Source organism: Schistocerca nitens, chromosome 1, assembly GCF_023898315.1.
Source record: "Schistocerca nitens isolate TAMUIC-IGC-003100 chromosome 1, iqSchNite1.1, whole genome shotgun sequence".
Taxonomy (NCBI): domain Eukaryota; kingdom Metazoa; phylum Arthropoda; class Insecta; order Orthoptera; family Acrididae; genus Schistocerca; species Schistocerca nitens.
The window spans coordinates 682,685,148-682,707,131 of NC_064614.1; the positions used below are offsets into that span (position 1 = coordinate 682,685,148).

At 37.5% G+C, this 21,984-nt stretch overlaps 1 protein-coding gene across 6 annotated transcripts in view; it reads right to left on the minus strand.

The window, feature by feature from the left end:
- Window positions 1-10,446, minus strand: part of LOC126259293 (broad-complex core protein isoforms 1/2/3/4/5-like) — a 344,638-nt gene extending 334,192 nt beyond the window's left edge. For all 6 annotated transcript variants that reach the window (XM_049955966.1, XM_049955958.1, XM_049955975.1 and 3 more), the window contains exon 1: window positions 10,296-10,446. The gene's annotated coding sequence lies outside the window, so the exon portion shown is untranslated. The remainder of the gene's footprint in view (window positions 1-10,295) is intronic.
- Between the last annotated feature and the right edge of the window lie 11,538 nt (window positions 10,447-21,984).

The following is a 21,984-nucleotide window of genomic DNA, read 5'->3' on the forward strand; positions in this document are numbered from 1 at the left end:
TCACCCACAAAATGTAATTCACTATTATGGTTCCTATCCTAGTTTTAATTGTGTGTTACACATGTTACGCTAGGCAGAACAGTCAATATAATGGTTTCTTCTTTCTCAGGGATTTGCCTATGTGTGAAATCCTGGCTATTTTGAAGGCAGATGAGGAAGAAGATGCAACAGATATATTTATTGAGTCTCCTGAAGCTATTGTGGAGTCAGATGAAGATTCTGGTGAAGCAGATGGGGGTGGAAAGATAGCCAATCTTGAACCAAGCCAGCTTCATTCTGGTGCAGGAGAAGTTTTGACCAACTATAACAGGTTACATTGTGAACTTTAGAGTGATTACTCTTGTGATAATCAAGAAAACATCAATTCAAATGGAACCAAAAAGCTACAGATTTTAAAAACTGTAATCAGAGACTGTAGATGGGAGGATCTGAAAAGTGACAACACTTTGCTTCCTGAGAGTTATCATAGTAAATACAGGAGCTTGCCTTCAGTTCGGTGCTTTGAACTGTTCTGTAATGATGAAACAATTAAAGTTTTCGTTACCAAACCTACAAAATAAGCTTTATTCAAGAACTGTCCCAAAATAACACATGAAGAAATAAAAGGTTTTCTAGGATTTCTAATTCTCTTGGACTAGAATCCTCTACCAAGCAGAAGATGTTGCTGGGATTCAAGGCTGGATATGAGACATCAAATGGGGCACAAAATGATGAGAAGAGACAGATTTGGAACAATTATGAGATTCATTCATCATGTGATAACAGACAAATCAATGCAAATGGTGAAATGTGGAAACTTTGTCCATTAATAAATCTGCTGAGAAAAATATTTTCTCTCCACTTTCAACCTGGGCAGATCTGGATTATGATGAGAGCTTGATGAAGTATTTTGGCAGTCAGAAATGCAAACAATTTCTGAAAGGTAAAACCATTAGATACGGGTACAAAGCGTGGTGCTGAAACACAAATATGGGATATCTAGTGGATATTCAGATATGCCATGGAACTGATCCCAATGGAACAAAGTATATGAGAAATCATTTGTAAAACGTGATTGATTCACTCCCTGACAAAAGTAAAAATTGATCTCACACATTTTATTTTGACAACCTGTAAACATCACCGACAATGTTGGCTCATCTAAAAGAACAAGTCTGTGGTGCAACAAGTACTGTTTGTGAGAATAGCCTGCAAAAGGAATGTCCACTTGTAGCCTCTAACACAATGTTCCAAAGGAATGAGAGTGGTGATATTGGTTAAAAGAGCGGCAAGAAAGTGGAATGATTACTACCAGGTGGCTAGATAAGTCTACAGTAACAATTACTTCAACAAGCCATGGAATCAATTCATTAAGCTCAGTGCACTGATATTCCAGACAAGAGAAGAAAAGAATCCTTGCACCCCAGCCAAATGTTATTGGAGAGTACAACAAAAATGTAGAGGGAACTGACCGAATGGATGAAAATATAGCACTATACAGGGTGAGCATCAGAGAAAAGACATGATGGTGGCTAATTTTTACATGGCTACTGGATGTGTCTATAAATAATACATGGATTCTCTACAGAAAGACAGGTATGAATATGCGCTGCAATTTTGACACAGCACTGTGAAATGTTACCTGACATCCAATGCAATAATTCCTAAACGTCCTGTCGCCCTGCTAATAATTCATACAAAGGTAAGACTGTTGCGTGACATCAGACACAATGAAAAAAATCACCTGGTAGTTGTGGCAAAAAAGAAAACAAAATTAAGCTGCAATGAAGAAAATTGGAAAGGAACTCCAAGAACAATACACAGCAAATGTGATGTGGGCTGCACATAGATTGTCTTCTACCACATCACAAAGCAAGTGCTGTAGCCTATTTACTGTCACATATTTCACTTACACACCTGGGCTCTGTCTAGTGTGACATATTTTACACCCTCTTTTGCTTAAATTATTAATATTTCTTGTTTAGTTTGTTGTTGTATGTTTACTGAAGGCAATAAACAAATAAATATCTAATTTGTAAAATTCAGAAGAGAAAACTAATTCAGATGGAACTGGGTTACTTTTTATTTGATCTCTTACACTGACTGGCTATCCCGTCTCCCAATTGACAATAATCCACATACGCCTAGTTTTTATTATCGGCATTATTATGTATTTGATGACTTTACTTCAATATTACAGTAGTTTTGGGAGTATGGAAGTAATGCAGGACCTTGACTCACTCTGGCCTTTATATATTTCCCTCTTTCTCCTACATGACATTTTAATTCCTTTAGTTACCCGTGACATATTTCTTTTTCCCTTGATGGATCTTCTGGATAACTTTTTAGGAAAGCAAATTTCAAATATGAATACAACTTTACTGTGGAATAAATTGAATTTGGTGACAGCATCTCTTTCTATATACACCTCATCCCAAACCACCTCTTTTAACTTTATCTTGAAACATTACATCCTGTTCTCATTAATAAGTCTTACGGCTTTGTATGAATCTGACTCAGGGCTGCAAGGTGCGATATTGTTTATTTCCATTAATAGCACATCATGATCAAATAGTCCTTTGGCAATTTGATACACATTGTTTCAGCCTGAGCAGCATCTATAAAAATGTTATCAGTCAGTGTCCTACTATCCTGCTATACACAAGTTAGAAAACTGACTACTGAAATTGACTGAAACACCCAAACAATGATTCTAGTTCACTTCTGCTGTCTGTACTTACTTACAAAACTCAAAGTAGGGTTTACCGACAAAAGAAGACAACACTACCTTGACAAATTACCATATATGATCACAGTGAAATGCTTTTAACATGAAAATAATGTGCCCAAGATCTATACTGCATAATTAGTAATGTCTGTCACTGTCCTGAGTTCAACAGCTGACTCGTGACTCAGTTTTCCATGTGGGCTGGAGGAAAGAAATGGAGATGTGCATAGCACATGATAGCATGTTTACGGTCCTGAACTCAATTTTCCACACAGAGTTATAAGAATGCAAGGGACATAGCAGCAAGTTCATGGTTACGGAGTCACTTGCGGGTGTCCATAGTATGTGCAATGATGGCACAAATAGATGCAAAGAAACAATACAAAACTATCTTTTATGTCACAACTCCTCTTGTGCAACTTGTGTATGAACAAAATAACATTGTACCATAGGCATCAATCGAATGACACAGAGCAGTTTTTAAGACACTGACCCCATATTCATGAAGATGGTGTTTGCTCTGTCCAGCCAACTTGATTAAGGGAAACCTGAATAATCATTTCATGTTCCTTCAGCAATATCACAGACAAAAACCTGTCCTATCCCAGTAAAAGTTGTTCTTATACATATTTTTATTTTCACTTTATTATGATGACATATGACATACATTATAAACTGATTCCTAGAAGAATAATTAAATAAAAAGATATTTGCTAGACATTTGGCAGGCACTACATTTCACAATTTCTGTTGACTTTATTAGGTGAAACATAAAGGAAGAAACATATTTTATAGCCACTAGTTCATAAATTTTTTTTTACCTTGGATTTAGATTATTTGTTCATTTCCTAGAATTACAGGCAAAGATGTTTTAACATTTTTGCACCCCGCGGGATTAGTGGAGCGGTCTAATGCGCTGCAGTCATGGACTGTGCGGTTGATCCCTGTGGAGGTTCGAGTCCTCCTTCGGGCATGGGTGTGTGTGTTTGTACTTAGGATAATTAAGGTTAAGTAGTGTGTAAGCTTAGGGACTGATAACCTTAGCAATAAGATTTCACACATTTAACATCTTTGCCAGTAATGCTAGACAATGTGCTAATAACACGAAACCTTGGTTGCAAAAATAAATGATTAGCGGAACAAGTTGTACAAAAAATCATGAGTTCCCCATTACATTTCATATACTGCTGACATTCCTAATGTAATAATGCTCTTAATCTCAGCATTTGCAACTTCCATTTGTTGGAAAATCTTCAAACCAAATTTAACAAATAAATTATTCAATAATGGCTAACTTCAAACAGGGAAATGAAAAAGCATCACTGACAATCTTTGGACTTGTTAAACTGAGAAATAACACTGTAGAGCAATAAGAGACTAACACAGGGTGCACACCCAAGTGCAAAAAGCTTTCTAATGTTTGTGACAATAAAATGCAATAGGCAAGTACAATTCACAATTGTACGTTCAGAACCATAGTACTTACAGTATATGCTCTTGAGCTGTGAACCAATATAAGTCATAAGATTTCAGATCACTGGCATTTTGTGTTAGGTCAAAGCCCACCTTATAAAATGGTGATTAACTCTTTCCAATCACCCACCACACTCATATACTAATGTAGCCAATGTGGTGTCACCGCCAGACACCACACTTGCTAGGTGGTAGCCTTTAAATCGGCCGCGGTCCGTTAGTATACGTCGGACCCGCGTGTCGCCACTGTCAGTGATTGCAGACCGAGCGCCGCCACACGGCAGGTCTAGAGAGACGTCCTAGCACTCGCCCCAGTTGTACAGCAGACTTTGCCAGAGATGGATCAATGACAAATACACTCTCATTTGCCGAGACAATAGTTAGCATAGCCTTCAGCTACGTCATTTGCTACGACCTAGCAAGGCGCCATTATCAGTTTATATTGAGATTATAATTCATGTATCAACAAGAGCGATGTTCTCCAATTGTGGATTAAAGTTAAGTATTCCAAGAGCTTCGTACTTTATTTATTAGACTCAACTACTTTAACTGTTCCAGACCTCACGCCAGTCTGCGTGAGCTTAAACGCGTGCATTTCGGCCTCCTCTAGCAACACGGTGTTGGCTCTTCTGCCAACACATCAGCCAAAAACATTAGAGATAACATCAGTTCACTTGCATGGAAGTTCCCCAATCATACTGTAATCATTGGTGAAGACTTTAATCATCCAACAATTGACTGGGAAAATAATAGTTTTGTTAGTGCTAGGTGTGGTAAGAAATCATATAAAACATCACTCAATGCCTTCCCTGATAATTACCTAAACAGATAGTTAGGAACCCCACCCATGATGAAAATATATTGGATCTAATGGAAACTAGGAGACCTGACGTCTCTGAGGGTGCTGACATCGAAACTGCTACCAGTGAGCTTGACACAGTTGTGGCAACAATAATTACTGAAATACAAAAGCCAACTTAGACAAGAAGGAAAAACTGTGTAAAAAAATTGGTAGTGTCATCTCTCAATGAGGAACCTGAAACTTTCAGCACAGGACAGGAGCATGTAGATGAACTATGGCTCAACTTAAAAAAAAAAAAAAAAAAAATAAAAAAAAAAAAAAAAAAAGGTTGACCATATGTTGGATAGAATGTACCCAGCAAAAAAGTTCATAATGGGAGGGCCCCGACGGTATACAGTCACTGTAAAAAGAGACATCTAAAGAAACAGAGACTACAGCATAATAAGTGTAAAACAAAGAATGGGACTATAGAAAGAGAGACTCTGAATGAAATGTTTGGCTGTCAAGCGGGCAATGCATGAAGCCTTCAATAACTACTGTAATAGGCCTAGAATATTTCAAAATGATCGATGTGTAACATATTCTTCTAATTTTTCCTCTCTGACTGTGCAGGTCATCTTCACAGGTACAGTGGTGAACTGCAAGAAGAACTTGAGAGTGCCAAACATATGCCCATTATAGAGGACGCCAAAGTCCATCGTGCGATGTAGACCATGAGATTATCTCTGGTAGGCCTAATGCCAAAATTCTCAATTGAAAGTGATCGACTGTCTTTCTTATGTTGCAGTGTTGACATCCAGATTTTATTTTATTTAACACCTTCTTCTTTCTGTTAAAATTATTATGGTGTTTATAAATTTCAATAGCCTCTCTATACATATGCACATGACAATGAGATGTTTTCGATATGACACTCATCACGGAGCATTTTATTTCATGGTCACCCTCTGGCAAAGGTGTTTCACTATGGCCAATTTATCCGTATGTCCCATGCAACAATTCCTCTTGTGCTCAACCACATTGCATATTAATGACATTGCAGAAGATGTTGCTAAAAAACTCAGACTTTCTGCGGATGATGCAGTTATCTATAATGAAGTACTATCTGAAAGAAACTGCATAAATATTCAGTCAGTCAATATCTCAAGAAGATTTCAAAATGGTGCAAAGATTGGCAATTTACTTTAAATGTTCCGAAATGTAAAATTGTGCACTTCACAAAATGAAAAAAAAAAAAAAAATAATAATGCAGTATCCCATGATTATAATGTCAAAGAGACACAGATGGAATTGACCAACTCATACAAATAAAATTAGATGTAACACTTCGTAGGGACACAGAATGATCACATAGGCTCAGTTGGTAAAGCAGGTGGTAGGATTTGGTTTATTGGTGGAAGACTAGGGTAGTGCAATCAGTCTACTAATGAGACTACTTACAGGTCATTTGTGTGAACCATTCTAGAATACTGCTCAAGTGTGTGAGACTGGTACCAAATAGGACTAACAGGAGATATTGAACACTACAGAGCAGGGCGGCAAGAATTGTCACAGGTTCGTTTGAACTATGGGAGACTGTTACAGTGATGATGAAGAAACTGAACTGGTAGACTCTTGGAGATACAAATAAACTATACCAAGGAAGTCTACTAACAGTTTTTCAAGAACTAACTTGAAATCATGACCCAAGAAATATAGTACAATGACCTATGTATTGCTCGTGTAGACATCATGAGGATAAGATTAGAATAATTACAGTGCACACAAGGCATTCAGACAATCATTCTTCCCGGGCTCCATATGTGAATGGAACGGGAAGAAACCCTCATAACTGGTACAAGGGGAAGTACCCTCTGCCATGCACACTGCGGTAATTTACAGAGTATGGATGTACATGTAAATATTGGCCACACAATACTGTGTACAGCGCAACTGTATAAAAAAAGGGAAGGTAGAGATGCAGTTAACATCCTACTGACGATGAGGTCATAGGAGGCAGAGCAGAAATTCAAAGTGGGTGATAACAGGAAGAAAACTGGCCATACTCTATCGGAGGAAAATTCCCAGAACTCATACTCAACACTTTTCAGGGAAATTTTGGAAAGGATAAATCCAGAAGACTGAAAGGGTATTTTAGCTGCCGTCCTATCACACACAAGTCCAGTGTCTTACCACTTGGCAGCACTGTTGTAGTACTCATTAGAAATTTAACGTTTCACGTTACTCGACTGCAATATTTAACTTATAAGGCCGGAATTCTCCTACACTATGGAATGCACACACAATTTAAAACTACCAATACCGAAAAACAAAATGATGTAAAGAACGGGTGACTTCCAGGAAACTCACCTGGGTTTGTTTGTTGTACAGAGTTTCATGGAGAGCATAAGGGAACAAATGACAAGAATGGGGGAAAGAAATACAATAGAAGAAGAATGGGTAGCTTTGAGGGATGAAGTAGTGAAGGCATCAGAGGATCAAGTAGGTAAAAAGATGAGGGCTAGTAGAAATCCGTAGTTGACAGAAGAAATACTGAATTTAATTGATGAAAGGAGAAAATATAAAACTGCAGTAAATGAAGCAGGCAAAAAGGAATACAAACGTCTCAAAAATGAGATCGGCAGGAAGTGCAAAATGGCTAAGCAGGCATGGCTAGAGGACAAATGTAAGGATGTAGAGGCTTATCTCACTATGGGTAAGATAGATACTGCCTACAGGAAAATTAAGGAGACCTTTGGAGAATAGAGAACCACTTGTATGAACATCAAGAGCTCAGATGGAAACCCACTTCTAAGCAAAGAAGGGAAAGCAGAAAGGTGCAAGGAGTATATAGAGGGTCTATACAAGGGCAATGTACTTGTACAGAGACCAGATGGCAGTCATAAGAGTTGAGGGACATGAAAGGGAAGCAGTGGTTGGGAAGGGAGTGAGACAGGGTTGTAGCCTCTCCCCAATGTTATTCAATCTCTATATTGAGCAAGCAGTGGAGGAAACAAAAGAAAAAATTGGAGTAGGTATTAAAATCCATGGAGAAGAAATAAAAACTTTGAGGTTCGCTGATGACATTGTAATTCTGTCAGAGACAGCAAAGGACTTGGAAGAGCAGTTGAACTGAATGGACAGTGTCTTGAAAGGAGGGTATAAGATGAACAAGGATAATGGAATGTAGTCGAATTAAGTCGGGTGATGCTGAAGGAATTAGATTAGGAAATGAGACACTTAAAGTAGTAAAGGAGTTTTGCTATTTGGGGAGCAAAAGAACTGATGATTGTCAAAGTAGAGAGGACATAAAATGTAGACTGGCAACGGCAAGGAAAGCATTTCTGAAGAAGAGAAATTTGTTAACATCGAGTATGGATTTAAGTGTCAGGATGTCGTTCTTGAAAGTATTTGTATGGAGTGTAGCCATGTAGGGAACTGAAACATGGACAATAAACAGTTTTGACAAGAAGAGAATAGAAGCTTTTGAAATGTGGTACTACAGAAGAATGCTGAAGATTATATGGGTAGATCACATAACTAATGAGGAGATATTGAATAGAATTGGGGGGAAGAAGAGATTGTGGCACAATTTGACTAAAAGAAGGGATCGATTGGTAGGACATGTTCTGAGGCATCAAGGGATCACCAATTTAGTATTGGAGGGCAGAGTGGAGGGTAAAAATCGTAGAAGGAGACCAAGAGATGAATACACTAAGCAGATTCAGAAGGATGTAGGCTGCAGTACGTACTGGGAGATGAAGCAGCTTGCACAGGATAGAGTAGCATGGAGAGCTGCATCAAACAAGTCTCAGGACTTAAGACCACAACAACAACAACAACAACAACAACAACAACAAAAGTGAAATGTTACTGCTTACATTTTAAATCAATACTGAACATTATCAGTACCACACAATGAGGATAAAGAACACTTAGGAGTGAATCAGAAACTTCATCCTGTCACAGTAAAAATACAAAACAAATAACAAGCCACAATTATGTACAGCATGAAAATCATGGTAAAGTTCTAGCAGTCTAAAGAGATAGCAACTGTATCAACAAAGTAAAACCAGATGAAACACAAATCCTTTCAGAAACCTGTAGACTGTCAAATGAGCTGAATGTGAAACCACCACAGAACAAAATGATGAAAGGAACTTTAAGAACTGACATCGAACATTTTAGCAAAATGTCTCAGACAGCCATAGTTAAAACAATAAATACCTCGAAATATGAAAAGTATTAATCATCAAAGAATTAAGTATATATGTAAAAAAGAACATTTAGTACCACAATCGAATTAACTCAATACTTCAATACCGCTTCAGCTACTCCCTACCAAACTGTCACATTTGTTGTCTTCACCAAATCGCAGTCAAATTATTACCCTTCCAACCTAACCTATGCTACAATCTATCACCCCAACCAAAATTCCATGATTGTGTATATGTGGTATCATATGCCACAACATCTTTATGTCACAGGACAAAGCCGTCTGTATAGGCCATTAAGAACCACAAAATACATTGCACTAGTCAAACATGACCAAATAACAATAGCAGTTCAGAAGAATGTAGATTTAAAAAGAATGGATTTAGAAGTGAAAGCATAAGTCTGTATAAGTTCTCAATAAACATAAAAAAGTTTATCAATAAAGTATGTCGAACTACATCATTAATTGATTTGTGAGAATGTTCAGTTATAAACCTTACAACCTATGCCTCCTTATGCTAATTATATCATTCACTCTCTTTCAAGTATTCAGTTTTACTACTTATTACAACTTAAATTCATTTTTACTGATCTTTCAAAAAATCACTGCTCTATTGGTGCTCACCAACAACACATAAAGCAACAGTAGCGTGATGTGGTTACTACGTAAATAAAATTTACCAACCACAATAGTTACTTCGTTTAAGTGCTATGTACGCACCGGTAGTAAATTTTATGATTGATTACAGTAGGCTATATATTACATTCCAACACTGATGTCGATGATGAAACAATGGTGTAATATGTGACTTGTTACACCTCTAAATCTTCATACTTTCTGCTTCATTCGTTTTTTGACAACATCAAAACATTTTAAATTCATGCTCCGAATCCAGTGCATCTACTACTGCGTTAATCTGAAAGACAATGGGTCCCGCTGCTCTTTCGCTCTTATCACATCTGTTGCACACAGAACATTTTCATTTAATATAATAATACACGACAGAATACGGTAGAACGTAACTGTAGCACACACTAAATTCGTAAGATAAATAATATATCTACAAAGCGCCCATTAACCGACATCTTTAAACATTTATTTTCAGTCCTTATACTCACATACAAAATCCAGAAGTCCGAGGAAATCCAACGGAATTATTTAAAGTGCAACTATCCAAGTAAAGCTGTTCCCCTTGTTCATATGCACTCATAGGAAAATGTAAATACAAAATATAAACAATATTCCGGCTGAGAGCGAAGGCGTCCCTCTCTTCGTTTCAACAACCAGTGCAGCCAACTCTGATTGGTCCTCCCCCCACGGCAACAAACGTCAAAAATTGATGTGATACACTAGCAAGAATAATGGTGTAAGCTGCAGTTATTTGAATGTTTTATAATTTTCTGGTTTCCAGCTAATACTTATTTTCTATAAATCGGTTTATTTTCTTAGTAGTAACAGAAATAATGCTTAAGAACGAATTAGTATCCGAAAGCAAACTGCATCATAAAAATGGTCCTGCACCCCTGCAGAAAGACTATTTGTAGTGGTTCTGTGGACTGAGTACTCTCTCAACGAGATTTCAAGACAACGTTGAAAGTAATGGGTGTAGCTTTTCGGCCTGCATTTGTTGTCTACGATAGATGTGTCGTTGCTTTGTGGTATCACATAGTTTCTCCTTTTCTCATTCTGTATGACGTATTTATATTTAATGATTATTGAATGTGTCCAATATAAAACAAATGTATTCCTCCAACATGGTAAAAATGACTTATTATGCAGCTATACAAATATTATGTAAAACATCAGTTGCATGGAAAATGCTTAAAAGATGGATCAATAAATAAAATCATAACAGGACGGCAGTTACGAAAAGAAAACAAGTACTTAGGCGTGTCGGAACTGTGCCAACGAACTATCAGTTTCATGAACAAGATTGCAACGATTTATAAGAGTATAATTAGCTTCTATCTACACATCTTCTGTATTTCTAATTCTATACCTGCCTCCATCGCAGGTCGCAAAGGGCAAGATTAAATAAACCTGTATAGGCGTTGGTATAGGCCTAATATATTTTTACCTAGCCTAACGTTGTGGAACATCGATATTGAGTATGTAAGTTTCTAATAATCCTACGTATGTGTATGAAGAATCTAGAGAACCGGTGCATACATGACAACTTCTGCAGAAGTTATTTCTATGATGTTAAGAATATGCCGTGCAGTGTTTTTTTATCTCATTTTGTTATTTAGTGTTCGTTCTATTTGTTTGGGACGGACGTCCCATGATGCTTGTTCAAGTCCACCGTTCACCCTTTAACTCAGTTTTTTTTTTCTTTTTTTTTTTTTTAATTACATAGGGCAGCTAACCCTCTGACTGAGTCTGACCGAAGACGCTGAGCTACCGTACCGGCAAACTCTGTGCCGGACCGAGAGTCGAACTCAGGACCTTTGCCTTTCGCGGGCAAGTGCTCTACCCACTAAGCTACCCAAGCACGACACACGCCCCAGGTTATTTCTATGATGTTAAGAATATACAGTGTACGCTAGTTGGTTAATTTAGAGGAAGGGTCCAAACAGCGAGGTCGTCGGCCCCATCGGATTAGGGAAGGATGGGAAAGGAAGGCGGACATATCCTGTTAGAGTAACCATCCCGGTATTTGCCTGAAGCGATTTAGGGAAATCACGGAAACCTAAACCAGGATGGCCGGACATGGGTTTGAGCCGTCGTCCTCCCGAATGTGCTAATCACTGCGCCATCTCGCTCGGTGCCATGTGTATGCGCAAAGCTGACACTCGGCACCGTGGCTGATGGGAGCGACTGTAAAGGCATTTCGCATTTACAGTCGCTCCCATCAGCCAGCGCGCTGAGTGTCAACATTGTTTGCGCGAATAATACCTTTTAACTAATACTCCATCACTTTTTCCGAACCTTCGCTTTTTGTTACAAGTATTAGGCTCCTTCTTTCTATGTACGGTAACTCATCAAAAATGAGGGACGAATTAATGCAAAGGGCTAACTCCAACGCAGAAGTAAGTTCGTGCATAATTTGAGAATGGTAGAAAATATTGTTTGATAGTTCAACAGGCTATCAATTTTTCGTTTGAGCGTTAAGACATCTATAAGATCCCAACAATGTGCATTCTCCCTGCTTCCTACAGTTTGCAGATGAAGGTACTTCCACTATTTACAATGAATGTTCCATTATGTAATTGAACATGAATGTAGCGACTTTCCTGTAATTTCATTGTCTTTCAGTATTTCCACCTATTCGTAAATATTAGCCATTTTGATACCATTTTGGAATGTTACTTACAAGGGAACCTCCCTATCGCACCCCCTCAGATTTAGTTATAAGTTGGCACAGTGGCTAGGCCTTGAAACACTGAACACAGATCAATCGAGAAAACGGGAAGAAGTTGTGTGGAACTATGAAAAAAATAAGCAAAATATACAAACTGAGTAGTCCATGCGCAACATAGGCAACATCAAGGATATTATAGACTCAGTAGTGCAGTGGTCCCGTGGTTAGCGTGAGCAGCTGTGGAATGCAAGGTCCTTGGTTCAAGTCTTCCCTCGAGTGTAATGTTAAATTTTTAATTTTCAGACAATTATCAAAGTTCAGGTACTCACACATAATCAACTTCGCTCTCCAAAATTCCAGGACATGTTCAGATTTGCTTGGACATATGTAGGATTTGACAGTCTACACACGGAAAAATTTGAAAACGTTAAAAACATATGTTTTGACAGAGCACAGGGAAAACTGTGCGACTGTGAAACTGTTGCATTTATTTGTTGCAGTTTATGTGACAAACTCTTATGTTTTCATCACTTTTTTGGGAGTGATTATCACATCCACAAGAAAACCTAAATCGGGCAAGGTAGAAGAATTTTTTTCACCCATTCGCCAAGTGTACCAGTTAGGTGGGTCGACAACATATTCCTGTCATGTGACGCACATGCCGTCACCAGTGTCGTATAGAATATACCAGAGGTGTTTTCCTGTGGAGGAATCGGTTGACCTATAACCTTGCGATCAAATGTTTTCGGTTCCCATTGGAGAGGCACGTCCTTTCGTCTACTAATCGCACGGTTTTGCGGTGCGGTCGCAAAACACGGACACTAAACTTATTACAGTGAACAGAGACGTCAATGAATGAACGGACAAATCATAACTTTGTGAAAATAAAGAAAGTAAAAGTTTTCAGTCGAGGGAAGACTTGAACCAAGGTCCTTTTGCTCCGCAGCAGCTCACGCTAACCACGGCTCTACTGAGACCACAGCATCCTTGATGTTGCCTATGTTGCGCATGGACTACTCAGTTTGTATATTTTGCTTATTTTTTTTCATACTTCCACACAACTTCTTCCTGTTTTCTCGATTGATCTGTGTTCAGTTTCTCAAGGCCTATCCACTGTGCCAACTTATAACTAAATCTGAGGGGGGTGCGATGGGGAGGTTCCCTTGTTAGTAGTATTATGATCCATGGATGATTTATCTATACTCTGCAAACCACCATGACATGCATGGCAGAGGACACATCCCATTATAGCAGTGATTAGGGTTTCTTCCTTTTCCATTCATATATGGAGTGTGGGAAGAATGATTGTTTGAATGGCTTTGTGTGTGCAGTAATTACTCTAATATATCCTCATGTTCCCAATGTGAGTGATACATAGAGGGTTGTAGTAATCATTTAAAGCCAATTCTTGAAACTTTATTAACAGACTTTCTTGGGATAGTGTACGCCTGCCTTCAAGAGTCTTCCAGTTAAGTTCCTTCAGGTTCTCTGTGACACACTCCCACAAATTAAACAAACCTGTGACCATTTATGCTGAATGCATATGTTAATATGAATACATACTGACCATTTACAGATTCTTTTTTTACAAAATTCCGGCGTGAGTTAGTAATTCCTACCCATGACCTTTTACACAATACAAAAATGGAACCTCTTCTTTGGAATAGAAAGAGTTCTCAAGGGTAAAGGTTTTCATTTCATTTTCAAATTTATCTTTGCTGTTCAAAAAAACATTGGGTAGATGTTCAAAAATTGTGGTGTTAGCATGTGACACCCCTTTTTGTGGCAAAGACAAAGTTAATGTGGAATAATGAATATCATTCATTTCTTCTGGCACTATTATTATAATTACGTATCAGTACATCATTGCTCCTTTTGAATTTTAGTGGATTATTTACAACAAATTTCCCGAAGGAATAAATTTGCTGTGAAGAGCAGTCAAAATACCTAGCTCCTTAAACAGATGTCTACAAAGATGAATGTGGGTAAGCACCACACAGCATGTATTTGGACAGTGAGGCTATTTTACTTAAAGATTTTCAGAACATTATTCCATATGACATTATTGAATAATAATATGCAATATATATCAGCTTACTGATTTGTTTCTCTCTCAGATTTGCAATAATTCTTAGTACAAATGTGGCTGAATAATTGTTTTAAGAGTTTGAAAAGGTGTTTTCCCCCACATTAGTTTCTCATCGGTTTGGAGCCCAAACAATAAAAAGTAACCACCATAGTCATTATTTCCTGACTATGTGATATCCTTATCATTGGTGTAGTACCTTCACATGTGCAGGGATGAAAATATCAAGTGTTCTTGAAATTGAGAGTGAGACCATTGGCAGTAAACAATTTACTACTCATTTCAAGAACATAATTTACCTTTTCTTCTGTTGCTGATTGATTACAACACCAGTGTCAGCTGAAAAGAAAAAGACTGATCGTGGTTGTTGTTTATTAGATAGGTCTTTACATGTATGAAAATCAATGGTGGACCTAAGAATGAGACTTTTGGCATCCCATATGTGATTTCTCTTCAGTCAGAAGAGTCTCCTGATCACATTGGTTGCATTATTAAGTATCTACAGCTTCCTGCATTCTTTTGGTTAGATATGATATGTATTTGTTGAGTACACCATCAGTTCCACAAAATCTAAGTTTATCTAGGCTAACATTTTGATTGACACAGCTCACTACTGCTATTTTCTTATTTAAGGCTTGTAAAATTTGCCGAATGAACATTTAAATGGCATTCACAGTTGAACAACTCCAATGAAATACAAACTTTGATTTACTAAGAATTTTATTGCCACTAAGGTGGGATACTATTGCAGAATCCTTATGGGTAGTCATGTCAAAATTCTTATTCTGCTATGCAAGCAAATGTTAATTCATCTCAAATGGTGCTATGCTAATTAGTTTCAAAGTATTCATTTTTGTTGTACAGGAGATGTGTAATTTTAAGAATAAGTCCTCATTAAAAGAGTGAGAAGTAGAAAGTTATAATTATTTCTTTATTTACTAATTTAACCGAATCTGATAAGGGCCATCAGGCCCTCTCTTACATCACACAGGGTTTGACAAATATAGTACCTTATGTACATAATAGTTACTTAAGGAATAATAATTTTAATATTAGAAATAGAACTACAATAATTTGGTCTAATTTTCTGGTCAATTTGTTGGAGGCTGTGTTGTTGTGTGTCATTATGATGAAGCCTACATATATTTATTTTGAACAAAATTTAAATATGAAGGTACAGCTTACGGAACAAGGTGGCCAGTAGGTAGGACAACAACAACAACAACAACAACAACAACAAAACAGAGATAACAACTATTTTGAATTTCTCCTGAAACCACAACATGGAAAGGATGTTGCCACAGCACCCTCTTATTACCAACATATTTGCATTCTTCCTGCATTGTCCAGTGCCTTAGGACCAGCTAAGGAACTACCTAAAAACAAACAACCTACTAGGCATAAATTAATCGGATTTATGTAAACATCACAGCAGAACATCTAATTAATAAGGTAACACATGACCTGAGGCTTGCCATGGATGCACAAGACGCAACTATCATGTACTTCTTAGACTTCAGCAAAGGCCTTGACACTGTCGACTTTGACATTTTGCTTGCCAAATTCAGCAGCCTGACGTTCTCATGAAGTTGAGCGCAATGGTTTTGCTCATACTTGACATCTAATCAGCAATGTGTCATGTGTGGCACTATAAAGTCACAATGAAGGCAGGCAATATCAGGTGCTGTAGCACCAATAATGTGTCATTACTTTTGTCCCATCCTGAAAATAGCACATGTATCCTAATGACCATTGTCATAGTGACAATATCGGTAAATAATCCTGATTGTGAACTAATAAGGTTAATACTGGCAGTAATTCTACTGCTGCTGCTGCTGCTGCTGCCCCTAATAATGATAATAATACCAATAATAATAATAATACCAATAATAATAATAATAATAATAAAACCCTTTAGAACACATAACATCAACAGATATGAAGAAAGTAAATTGGCAAAAGAAAACACTACATGGCAAGCACCCGTATCATCTAACACAGCCACACGTCGATCAAGACGCATCCAACACATGGCTAAGAAAAGGCAATATATACAGTGAGACGGAAGGATTCATGATTGCAATACAGGATCAAACAATAAACATCAGGTATTACAGCAAGCATATTATTAAAGATCCCAATACCACAACAGATAAATGCAGACTTTGCAAACAACAAATAGAAACAGTAGATCACATCATAAGCGGATGTACAATACTAGCAAATACAGAATACCCCAGAAGACATGACAATGTTGCAAAAATAATTCATCAACAGCTTGCCTTACAACATAAACTTATAAAACAACACGTTCCTACATACAAGTATGCACCACAAAATGTACAGGAGAATGATGAATACAAATTATACTGGAACAGAACCATTATAACAGATAAAACAACGCCACATAACAAACCTGACATCATACTCACCAATAAAAAGAAGAAATTAACACAACTAATCGAAATATCCATACCCAATACAACAAATATACAAAAGAAAACAGGAGAAAAAATTGAAAAATACATCCAACTGGCTGAGGAAGTCAAAGACATGTGGCATCAGGATAAAGTTGACATCATACCAATTACATTATCAACTACAGGAGTCATACCACACAATATCCACCAGTACATCAACGCAGTACAGCTACATCCAAACATATATATACAACTACAGAAATCCGTAATTATTGATACATGTTCAATTACCCGAAAGTTCCTAAACGCAATGTAGCATATACCGTACAGTTAAAAGGAAGTGACGCTTGATCAAGGTCCGCGTCACTTTCATTTCGAACCAGACCTAAGGTCTGAGAAAGGAAAGAAATAATAATAATAATAATCAAACAATGGAAAATCCATGATGGAATGTAGCAATATTAGAGAAGGAAAGTGGCTACTCACCATAATGCGGAGATGCTGAACCGTGATAGGCACAATGAAAAGATTCACACAATTATAGCTTTGTCATTAAGGCCTTTGTCAACAATTGACACACATACATACACAAACAAACACTCACGCAAACACATAATAATAATAGTACGGAGGAAATGAGATTTAAGGAGATTTCATCAGCTAAGAATACTGAGAAATGAAGAAAATCTTTTTGGAAAGAAGCATGTACAAGGATAACGAGTGTGTACATGGACAGTGTTATCATTATTGTTGCTTTAGTAGATAAGTCATTAACTGTTTTTTGAAGCTGGATATGTTACTTATTTCTCTAATATTATCCAGAAAGTTATGCCAGTGTAAGATTCCTGCTACTGCGAAGGACTTCGAGAAAGCGGCTGAATTATGGAGTGGGACAGAAAGGATTTTTGCTCTGAGGGATATGGGTCTTTCTTTCATGTTGTTCAGACAAGTGCACTAGGTTCCAGGAGAAATATGAGGGATGTTGTTTGTTGATAAGACAGTAGAGAACACAGAGGGTATGGAAGTCTCTGCACTTGTTTGCATGCAGCCAGGGGAGCTGTGCTTATGATGGTGAAATATGATCAAAGGTTCGGACATCACAGATATAATGCATTCATAACATGTTCCAAGTGCCATGAGCTTTTCTGAGAAAGACTTTGTAGGGTAACATTGGTGTAATAAATAATCGGAAGTATAAGTGCTAGGAAATGTTTCTTTTTCAGTTCAAGAGGGAAGAGTGTTTTTATACAGAGTCCGCCAGAAAAATGTACACACACTTTAAGGAACAAAAAGTATTACTTATGTGTTTATTTTACATTTAATAATTGATCACACATGTTGTACAACCTTCAGTTCAGCACATGGTTGCTTTAAATGCTCAAAATGTTCACCGTTGGTGACTAGCAGTCACAGCAATTACGTCAGTCATTATTACAGTGGGGATCACTGCACATGTTGCTGTAACCTCCTTGCAAAGTTCCTCCAGTGGGCATGGCTTACGTCGATAGACATTATCTTTCACAGTTCCCCACAAGTAGAAGTCCATAGGTGTTAGATCTGGTGACCTTGGAGGGAATTCAATGCACGCTCTTTGTCCAATCCAATGCCCCAGAAAATTGTCATCCAGGAAAACTCGTATAGCTAGGTGGTTAGTGTTTTGGCACCCCATCCTCTAGGTAGAATACCTCTTCAGCAGCTCCATAAAGTGCACATATACCTGGCAAAATTGATGTGCATAACATTTCCAGGTACACTTCTCCAGTGACAGTAGCATCAAAGAAAAAGCGTCCTACTGAGCCCCTAGATGATATTCCATACCACACATGAACCCTTGGGAGATTGACCACTTTATCCACATAAACATGCAGATTTTCCGGTGTCCATTACACACTGTTAAGGTGATTCATGGTTCCATTAAGTTTAAATTGTACTTTGTTGCTCCACACTATCTTCATCACAAATTGTTCATCATCAGTTACCATTTGCTGATACCATTCACAAAATTGCATTCGGCCATCAGAATTGTCATCGTTAATCATGTGCAGTAATCATGGAGTGTAAACTTTCCACTTTGCAGCCACAGAATTCTTTGTACACTTATACTGCTAACCTCCGCTTCACATGCACATTGCATAGTAGACTCCTATGGAAAATCAACAAACATTTCCAACACAAGAGTCAATGAAGCAGAACTTTTAGCTGTACACTGTTTTCCTGATCTTCCTTTGTGAATATCACAAATTGTTCCATGCAATTCAAACTTGTCAATGATGCGATTAATTGTTAGGCAGGTTGGCGGTTCTGTTTCACACTCCCGTCTTCACTGATGTTGCACTTCAACGGCATTATCAAACTTGGAAAACCAGATCACAATGCATTTTCATTGATCGAATGTTAAGCGTGGTCCAGCCATCTTGTTTTCTCAGTACCAATATGAAAGTACTAACTTCTGCTGAGCCAAAGACCACACTACAACACACTTGTAACTCAAATCGAACAACAATATTAGTATCCCAATAGAGCCTGACAAAGAGTGTATACATTTTTCTGGTGTACTCTGTATTTTGTAGGATGTGAGACACTGATTCTTCCTTACACACTGCAGTCACCTGCTCAGTCTGATTTAGATTTTCATCTATTATTACTCCTAGACTCTTTGCTGAGGGAGAGAAATTGGCATTTGTTCCATTTAGCGTTAAGGATGTTAGGGATTCTCAATATTTGTGGCTAATTTGCCTTGAGTGTCCACCCTGTACCACTTGGGTTTTGGATGGGTTGAGCTTTAACCCTATATCGTGCATTCATTTTGATAGTGAACAAAGGTCAAAATTGAGATTCATTGGTTTGCCGTTTGACCTTAGATACAACTGGAGGTCAATAGTGTACATTTGGAATTTTCAGTGGGACAAAAGTAATGACACATTATTGGTGCTACAGCACCTGATATTGCCTGCCTTCATTGTGACTTTATAGTGCCACACATGACACATTGCTGATTAGATGTCAAGTATGAGCAAAACCATTGCGCTCAACTTCATGAGAACGTCAGGCTGCTGAATTTGGCAAGCAAAATGTCAAAGTCGACAGTGTCAAGGCCTTTGCTGAAGTCTAAGAAGTACATGATAGTTGCGTCTTGTGCATCCATGGCAAGCCTCAGGTCATGTGTTACCTTATTAATTAGATGTTCTGCTGTGATGTTTACATAAATCCGATTAATTTATGCCTAGTAGGTTGTTTGTTTTTAGGTAGTTCCTTAGCTGGTCCTAAGGCACTGGACAATGCAGGAAGAATGCAAATATGTTGGTAATAAGAGGGTGCTGTGGCAACATCCTTTCTATGTTGTGGCTTCAGGAGCAATCCAAAATAGTTATGATTTTCTCTGTTTTTTGTTGTTGTTGTTGTTGCCCTACCTATTGGTCACTCTGATTAAGCTATACCTTCATATTTAAATTTTGTTTAGAATAAATAAATGTAGGCTTAATTATAATGACACACACCAACACAGTCTCCAACAAATCAACCAGAAAAAGGGACCAAACTGAAAGACAGTTGTCAGTTCGTTGGATCAAAATTTCTTATATCAGATGGTAATGGAAATCATTTGTTGCTTGTTATGCGAATAGCTCTAAAGAGTACCATACTCTAACACAAAAATGATCTGCACAACACAAAATAAATAACTACTATCAAATAATATACTATTATCATCCTGTGGTTATTTTATGTAATGATGACTGGCAACTACATGTACTCTGATCCTTGTGCCATGGAAGGTAACGAGTAGCAGCTGAGTGGAGATCGCAGTATAACTAATTTGTACTGTGAAATGTCTGCTGGAGTGAAATGGAACTGCACTTTTCATCCATAATGAATCTTCGTTGTTGCTGGACACTGGTGGGTTGGCTGCTGTTGCAAGGTGACTGCTGCATCTTGGTTAGTGATTCTGTTGGTAGTATATTCCTAGAGTAATCATTTAAAGCCAATTCTTGGAACTTTATTAACAGATTTTCTTGGGATAGTGTATCCCTATCTTCAAAGGTCTTCCAGTTCAGGTTCCTTCAGTCTCTCTGTGATTCATTCCCATAGATTAAACAAACCTGTGACCATTCATGCTGAATGCATATGTTAATATGACTACAGGTTGACCATTTACAGATTCTTTTTTAAAAATGCAGGAGTGAGTTAGCAATTACTACCCACGACCTTTTACACATTACAAAAATGGAAACTCTTCTGTGGAATAGAAAGAGTTCTCAAGGGTAAAGGTTTTCATTTCATTTTCAAATTTATCTTTGCTGTTCAAAAAATCACTGGGTAGATGTTCAAAAATTTTGGTGTTACCATGTGACACTTTTTTTTTTTTTTTTGTCCAAAGACAAAATTAATGTGGAATAATGAATATCATTCATTTCTTCTGGCACTATTATTTTAATTAAGTACCAGTACATCATTGCTGCTTTTTAATTTTAGTGGATTACTTACAACAAATTTCCTGAGAGAATAAATCTGCTGTGAAGAGTAGTCAAAATGCCTAGCTCCTTAAACATATGTCTTACAAGTTGATTGTGGGTGAGCACCACACAGCACATATTTGGACAGTGAAGTCCTTCTTTCTTAAAGATTTTCAGAACATTATTCCATAAGACATTATTGAATGAAAATATGCAAAATATATCAGCTTACTGATTTGTTTCTCTCTGATATTTGCAATAATTCGAAGTGCAAATGTTTTTCCCCCCACATTAATTTCTCATCAGTTTGGAGCCCAAACAATTTTAAAGTTTCCTCCATAGCCATTATTTCCTCACTATGTTATATTCTTATCATTGGTGTAGTACCTTCAGATGTGCAGAGATGAAAATATCATGTGTTTTTGAAATTGAGAGTGAGACGATTGGCAGTAAACAATTTAATACTCATTTCAAGAACATAATTTACCTTTTCTTCTGGTGCTGATTGATTACAACTCCAGTGTCAGCTGAAAAGAAAAAGACCTGATT